Here is an 8,983-nt window from a genome sequence, read left to right as displayed (position 1 = left end):
AATTGTACCCTTATTAGTAATCCAGACAGGGGAAACTGAGAGACTTCCCAAGTGTCACCTGGGGGGTGGGTGACAGAAACCTGTGCCTGTGACAGGGTCTGCTTCAGAGTTTTGCATCAGTCAAGAGCTTGAACATAACTGATCAGCTGTCCAGGCAGCAGAGCCTCAATTTTTTGATTCCTTTCTCCCAGCTGAATGCCCTAAAAACTAGAATTCTGTTTCAGATTCACATTTCTTTTCCAAATGGCTTTTTGGGGTTCTCTTTGGTGTGGTACAAAGACCTTAAGGAAAACCTCCTTCACTTGAATTATCTGTAGAGACTTGCTCATTTTCCTAAGAGGTTGAGGGGAATCAGGGTTCCTGATTTGTACTTGTTGGTCCATTTGTACTTGTTGGTCCTTCTTCCTCTGAGAGCTGCAGGATCTCCTGGCTGCAGTTCCAGGATGCAAAGACCACCCAGTGTTGCCTTTCCATTCATTAGGTGATAGGGATTCGGTTTTCTGTTTTATATTTTGAATGAATTGAAGCCTGCTACAGTATGTTGTGAGTTGTGCCGTTCTTTTGCTGTCTTGATTTTCTCATAAGAAACAATCTCAGTCCTCTGGGACTTGTGCTGTAGGGAAGACTGGCTTTTTAACTCTAGTCATGTATATTTTTTTGTAACTAATTTTGCTGAGAGACTGTTCCTTAGCCCTGCAGGTAATGAACACTTTTTTTCTTCTCTGCTTCAAAGCAGGATAAACAAGTCCAAATTGCCTGTTGGGAAGAACCAGACATCTGCTTTCCCTTGAATAATGTCCAAGTATTGTCTGTGAGCATTGTCATGGACCAAAATTACATCAAAGAGTATATTAATAATTAAATAATGTGGATAATCGTGGCCCAATGTTGATGCTGTTTAATATGCTATTACAAAGGTACTAGTATCAGTGTGACTTTGCAGCTGAACTACTTTACCGGTATTTGATTGCTTCTACTGATGTGCTTAGATTGTGAAGACCGTCATGGCAACTGTGATGATTTTGGAAAAAACCCCACAGGACAGTTTGTAGGTAAATTGAAATAAAAATAACTTCAAATTTTAAACTTTAGTGTAGAGACTAGACATGTACTACCTTGGAAGAGATGGAAGCACATCCATCATTTCAGGAGTTGTTCCTGGAACTGCTGTAAGGCAAGGGAAGTTTACAACTTGGTGCATATATGTTAATGCAAAAATGGACCCAATGGTTCTACATCTTTTCATTCACTTACTTTTAAATTAATTAAACTGTGGAAGGTTTAGGACACAAGTTCATTTTCACCTAGTTCATCCCATAACTTATAGAATTTTTAACTTAATTACAGTCGTATATATGTTCACTCACTGATCAAAAGCATTTTCGGGCTCACTAGCTGTGGTTAAACTCCTGTATCGTTTTAGCAGAGAAAGTTTGTAAGAGTCAGAAGGCCATGGAATAGCACATCAATGAAACTGCATGGAAATTGTAGCAATTGGCTTCAGAAATTCATCAATGACTGTCAACTTGCATAAAGCTTTTAAAACTCTGTCCTCTTGATAATTTCCTATTTTAACTAAAGAAGGTGTGCAGGCACTGCTAATTCATTCTGAAATCGTTCTCTCCCTGCTGTACCGAAATGGAATCCAAAGGCAAGAAACACATCCTTGTTTTTGTTGTGAGTTCTATGATGCCATGTCTGCAGCACAGCTTAAAGATTGCCACCTGCTTAATTTAAAGCAACACTGAATTTATTTAAATTATAAACAAACCCTCTAAGATATTTTTCTTGTGAATGTCACATCAGCTGGATATGTTGATTATAATAATCACTTTACTTCACCATTGTAAATAGCTTCCTTTCCTTCTATTTATATATAACATCCAAAAATTGATCTAGAGGGTAAAATTGCACAGTCTAGTGGTTGCTTCTTTCTGTGGAGAATTACTGATCTTTCATATATGCATTGGAAAGCACTGAGCCCACCTGTGGCATTTAAACTACCTAATGAATGTAGCGCTAATGAGTGAAACGCTACTCACCTAAGCTTCTGCCAGACAGAGTCTCAGGTCTTAAAAATTTGGAGTAATTTCTGTCAGATAGAGCCTTTTTCTGTTGATCTGCTACTTTTACCAACCTTTAGACATCTGCATGTTTCTCAGGTATGTAAAAACTGGTCTCCAAAATAAGAGAGCCTCTATGAGCAGAAAGTGCAGCTGTCTCAAACTGTGTTCCTAGAGCAGATAGATCAAGAATCAAATTATGGATGGTGATGTATTTCATACTTGTGTCAAAAGAAATATTTTGGAGCCTGGGAAAATTTTCTTCTAGGCAGATTTCTATCTACAATAGGTACAAGTGAGATGAATTTTCACGCATCTTGCAGTATAATTAAGAATTGAATATATAGTTCATCATTCAGCGATATCTTGGGGATTTTTAGTTCTCTCTGGAATTTTGTGTTTTTCCAAACAGCCATTTCTGCCACAATTCTGTTCTGGTAGTGTATCCTTTATTGTCAGTATATAATGAAATTTTAAATAACCCACATCTGCAGTGACAGATAAAAGTAACTTCTTGAAGACATTTGTGATCAAGTCAGATACCTTTCCTCTTTTCAAAAATATGACCAAAGAGACCTCTTGTAATAAATAAACTTTCATTGAGGGAGTGGGAAGCGTGCCCCTTCTGCAAATGAATGAATATCTAGTTTAGAACATTTATAGATTTATTTTTTCCATACTGTCATCAAATTCTTCCTCCCCTCCCTTTTCATTCTGCAGTTCTGAAAGATCTGCCAGTAATTCCCTAGTCATAGCCTTAAAAATTCTTTAAATGAGAGCCTGCCAAATTGATGGGCCTCTACAAGCCTCTCCTTGTGTATTTACCTTGAGATGGAAGGTGTTTTCACCTTGTTCTCTCAGCCCTGATTGTCCTGTATTTGCTGAATCTTCCTGGAGAATCTGGCAGTCATTTTGTAGTTGTACAAAGTTGACAGTTGACCTTTTTTTCTCAACCAGGGCAAAGATAATCATTATTCCACAGGATATAAAAATGCATGTACAGATCCACATGTTCACAGTGTTATGTCACTCCCATATTTCTACTTATACGAGGCTCAGAATTTTGCTATTATTTTGAGCTGCATATTTCCAGGAATGCAAGCCAAAATTGTACAAGAACTGGTTGCTACTGTACATTACATGTTTTTATACCTGGAAAAATGTGTTTAGTGGACTTGGACTAGATGATCGAGATGACAACATTATGTCAAAAAGGGACTGCAGTAAAAGTAATTTCCCCATCCCCCTGTGCCACTGACAGGGAGGAGGTAGAGGAGGTGGGAGTGATGTTTAGCCTGGGAAGAAGGACAGGGTAGGGGGAAGTGTTTTAAACATTTGGTTTTATTTTTCATTATCCTACTCTGATTTGATTGGTAATAAATTAATTTTTCCCAAGTTGAGTCTGTTTAGCCCATGATGGTAATCAGTGAGAGTTCTCTCCCTGCCCTTATCTGGACCCATGAGCATTTCATTACATTTTTTCTCCCCTGTCTGGATGAGGAGAGGAGAGATAGACCAGCTTTAGTGGGCACCTGGCATCTCTGTTTGAAATTTCTTTTAACAGAGTTTGTTCAGAACACTTTAATGACTCAAAGACATGAGTGAGATTAACAGCTCTCACCACTTGCTTTCTTCTCTCCAAAATATGGTTTACAGGGATTAACAATCCTTCAAGGAAAACCATAAATAAATGTTTAATCCCATAAATTGCTCCTAGATCAGCTCTGCCATGATTTCACTTCCATGAATGTACTGTGAACCAATGACTTGGTTTTCTGGTTTTGAGAGCAGCACTTACTGAGACATGGAACTAGATAGCCCAGAAATGGCACTGACAATTTGCAATGACAAAGTTGTAGAATTAAATAATTCAATGCCATGGGATTACCAAAACACCTGAACATAAAACATCTAACATATGAAAAACTGAATAATAGTCTAAAACTAGATTTTTTTCAGGTAAATTGATAGTTTATATTTTAATACTGTGCTCAGAGTGTTGACATTATTAACATGTTACACATACACACAGTGCTATTACATGTTGCCTTTGTAACCATATATACATATGTATATATATGGCATATATATATACCATATATATTACACTGGTAGCATAGCAACACAAGGGAACATGCATGGCTTTGAAGAATCTAAAACAAATATATAAGTGGAGGAAGTCAGGTCTGAAGGAAAGACGTTTTTTGTGCAACAACAAGAACAGAATATTGGCCTTCCAGGAAATATTTTATGAAAAATAGAAGAAATAGAATGTTTTCTCCATGTAAATGCCTTCTAAGTTGATTTCATAGTTGGAATTGCAGATTTTAATTGTAATGTTTTTCCTCATTCAGGACCTGCCCCTCTTCCTTCTAGGATGAAAGTGCATCACCAAAAAATAAAATTTCTGGAACACTTTCTACAATGTCTTCAATACTGGGCACTTGAACTTTGTGGCATGTTTTATGAACGGTGCGTGACTTAGGCATGGACAGACCTCTGTGGGTCTGTATTTTAGAGACTTGGGACTAGAGCTGGGAAATCATCTCTGTTTAGGACTATGCAAAATAAAGTTTGCAAATTCAGTATTAATCAAGGGTGTGCTTAAAGCTAAATGCATTCTTAAATGCTGATCAGAATAGATATGAATTTAAAAATACAGGGACATCACTTCATGAACCAAGGACAAAGACAGGACAACTTAAGCGCAAGTGCTCTGCTCTTCAGTGGCACTGTTCTTTTGGTGCATGTCCCACCCATGTGAGGCTGTCTAAACAAGAAAGATTAAAAGACTGCAAATAGCATGCAAAAGACTAAGGAATGGTAAAATAACCATACTATCCCACTGCTTATATACATTTTTATTGCTCAGTATTTTAGTGATTTAATTTCTGTACATGTAAATCACGGTGGCTTTCTTTTGTTCCTCATGAGATCACTGCCATGGAGCTGTTTTTCACTAAACTTGAGCAAATTTCCATCTGTGTAAAATTACACATTCAAGTAGGTGTGAATTCCAAAGGAAATGACTTACTTTTACTGCAGTCCCCTTTTGACACAATGTTCTCATTTAATTCTGTTCACTTTCTCTATTTTAATTCTTGATACTAAATGGGGTTGTATGTGTGGTAGAGACAATATGTGAAACTTGTTATCTGGGTAGATGTGAAAAGTATCTGTGTAGCTACATCCAATTTTTATCTTACAAGAAAAAGACTGTATATGACTACAAAGCCCTGACCACAGCCAGAATTCCCTTGTCATGATGTGCACCTATCTGAAAGGAGTTTTCTTATAAATTTTAATTCAGTACTAATATTCTCAATTATTTACATTTTTTGTCGAATATTTGTTTCATACATATAAGCATTTTGTCTCTGAGACATTGTAGAAAGTTGTCAGATTCTTCCCCTATATTAGGTTTGTGGTTGCTATGATTTCTTGTGACTGTGTCCATAGTAGCCTGTAGCGAGTCAATAATGCTAACACAATCCCAGTTTGGAGGCAGAAACTGGAATCCTTTATTGGACTCACAACTTCATCTTTAAACGGTTTAGGGTTTACATACTTAGCAGGGGGTTTACATATTCATTGGGAGGATTGCATATTCATTCTATTAAAACTGGGGGGTTTCACAAGGATGAAGTAATAGGGAAAAACCCAGGTTGACAAATCTCAGGGTCTTAGGATTACCTCATGGGGTAATTTTATCTTAGAGGATTTTACAGGGTGGGGACAGGTATTCCAGTCTACAAAATGCAAGGATTCAGGGAACACAAGTAGAGAGATAAGGTACAATGGTTCTTCAGCATAGGTCTGATGAGATGAGGATGCGGACTCTCTGGCTTGCGCAGGGCATGCGATAACATCATGTAAGTAGTCTCTTTACATCCTGCTGAAGGCGGCAGGAAGACTCCACAGAGATGAGGTCAATGAAGAGGGGTTTTCCCAGCTTCTGTAGCCCATGGCCTTTTGCAGAGACCACTCAAATCTCTCTCTGCAGATATCATATTTTGGAATCCAACAGTAGCCAGAGAAATGAAAGACAAACAGTTTGTGATACACAGGCACGTTCTCACTGTAAGCCCTGTATTTATAAATTAATGTTGACAATCAAACTTTGGAGTCTTTTCTCAGCTCTCTCTCCTGAGTTCAGCTGGTGTGCCATGTGTTCTTGGTGTGTACAATTCACTACAGCTCTGCTGACTGGGGAAATTTTGACCTCAGTGGGGGCAGACTCAGGAGCCAGGAACGTGCCAGTGCCATAGTGAGTTTAAGTGCTTCCACTCCTGAGAAGAAGGAGAAATTAGTTTCTGAGCTTTGCAAAACACTTCAAAAGCTCACACTACTCAGTCAAATTTTCTAAAAAGTTCTGTTATTTGAGAAATTGCCATTACTGTTACCACTGGCATTGCCATTGCCAGAAATGTGAGCAAAGGGTGTTTTGATCATAATGAATTTCAGCCCCATGTTTGGAAGACCTTATAGCCCATTGTGGCTTTTGCATGTTGCCTTTGTAACCATATATATTACACCGATAGCATAGCAACATAAGTGAACATGCATGGCTTTGAAGAATCTAAAACAAATATATAAGTAAGTGGAGGGAATCCTCACAGTCCGTTGCCTGTGTGGACTTCACAAGATGAGGTGAAGTCACCTGTTTCTTAGAGATATGTTAATGTCTAAACTGCTACTCAAAAACCTTTTTCTCACACCAAAGAGCATCAGTCAGGATGCAGGTACTGAATATCTCATTTTAGAAAAGCAAGCAGGTGATACAATATAGCTGCATAACACCAGGGGCATCATCAAGATTACTCTCATGTCTTCCTGTACTGTAAAGTGATTGCCCAGGAACAGAGATAACAAGTTAGAGCAATGCAAGCTTTGGGTGTTTTCCTGTGCTCAATATCCTTCAAGCTGTGTCTTCTGTCACTTTTTGAAATGAGCATGATTCCTCCATATACATCAGAGACTTCCAACATAACTGTTAAACAAAACTAAGTTTATTTTAGCTACATGAGGAGACAGCAGTACCCATTAAATCACGGAAGTCCAGCTTGTCACAGCATCACTGAATGGCTTGGGTTGGTAGGGACCTTAAAGCTCATCTCATTCCAACCCCGTTGCCATGGTCAAAGACACCTTCCACAAGACCAGGTTGCTCAGAGCCCCATCTAGCCTGATCTTGAGCACTTCTGGGCATGAGGTATCCACAATCTCCCTTGGCAACCTGTTTCAGTGCCTCATCACTCTCACAGTAAACAATTTCTTCTTAATATCTAATCTAAAACTACTTTCAGTTTGAAGCCATTCCCCCTTGTCCTGTCACTACATGCCCATATTAAAAAGTCCCTCTCCATCTTTCTACTAGGCTCCCTTCAGGTACTGGAAGGTCACAATTAGGTCACCCTGAGGCCTTCTCTTTTCCAGGCTGAGCAATCCTAATTCTCTCAGCCTTTTATCGTAGGAGAGGTGCTCCATTCCTATAATCATCTTGCTAACCCTCCTCTGGACTTGCTCTAGCAGGTTGATGTCCTTCCTGTGCTGATGTCGTGGTTTGAAACCCCCAAAAATCCAATTTCCAATTTCCAAGCCCTCCCCCCCCAGTTTGCTTCAGTGTGAGAGGGTTTTCAGACATAACACGTCTACTTACATGGGGAAATTGTATTACAATTTATTACTTACACAATAAATACTATAATACATTTATATACAACAATTCTAACTATGTCTCCTATGGTAAAGCAATATATTTACAAAGATCAAATCCCTCCTTTCCCTCCAATAAAAGTTCAGAAGGAAAGAAGAGGTCCTTTCCACTTTCAGGGCAGCAGTGTCTTACCCAGGTGAAGCACCTTGTACTTGGTCTTATCAAACTTCATGAGATTCCCATGGGCCCTCTTCTCAAGCTTGTCCAGGTCCCTCTCGATGGTGTCCTATCCTTCAGGTGTGTGAACAGCACCACTCTGCTTGGCATCTGAGACCGTGCTCAATGCCTTTGTCTATGTCATTAATGAAGATATTAAATAACAGCTCTGAGCTGTTGAGCCCTGATGGACATCAGTGACAAGTGGTGTCAAATCTGCTGCACCTGTGTATGCAGAGATGTTAAGAAAACTAACCCACTTACCCCATCTTGATTGGGATTATTTTTTTTTCATGAAAAGGATGAAACTGAAAAGAGTTTATAGCAGAGTTTCAGAATTAAAGATTATATTACTACAGTTTTCTGCTTCTTTGACTCTTCTATTTTCTTTCAGTAAAACAAAAGCATTCCAGGGCCTTCTCTGGGTTTATGAAGGTCATGGTTGTGGAGCTTCATCCTCCTGGCTATAAGGTCTGCCTGGGGTTATTTTTATACCTTTTCTCAACACAGTTTGCTTCTTTCTTGTAGCTCCACAACTGAAGTTTGAAATTTGCCCGCAGCCTCTCCCAGCCTTGTTACCCCAAGTGATTTTTGTTTGTGCACGCTGGTTCCCTGGGGCTCTCACATCTTTGACATGTGTAGTGTCCTATCACTCAAGCTAAAACAGGTCAGGCAGCAGCCACTGACCCCTGTGCAGCTCTCAAACCAAGTCTCAACCAGCTCAGGCTGAGTCACAGTGAGCTGGGTCCCAGTGCAGCCAGGTCCGTGCAAAGCCAGGTGTTTTCTCCTGCTAATGTAAAAAATCATGTTTACAGGTCTACATGGTTCTGATGCAGACCTGGAACCACTCCTGAGTTTCAACTCTGATCAGAAACCTGAAAATGTTCTTGGTTGTTGTAGGCTACCCATAGCCTCTCTGCTATCCTTTCCCCTACTGGATAGCTCTGTTACAGTGTTCAGAAGCAGACACATATGAAAATTAAATGGATGTGTCTCAAGTTACTCACTGTAAGTTAAAAAGTAAATGTTAAAAGACTTATGGTTTTTA

The sequence above is a fragment of the Manacus candei genome, unplaced genomic scaffold (genome assembly GCF_025592945.1).
Source record: "Manacus candei isolate 608988 ecotype Guabito, Panama unplaced genomic scaffold, ASM2559294v1 h1tg000028l, whole genome shotgun sequence".
Lineage (NCBI taxonomy): Eukaryota > Metazoa > Chordata > Aves > Passeriformes > Pipridae > Manacus > Manacus candei.
The sequence above is the reverse complement of the archived record's forward strand: the minus strand, read 5'-3'. Positions refer to the sequence as shown.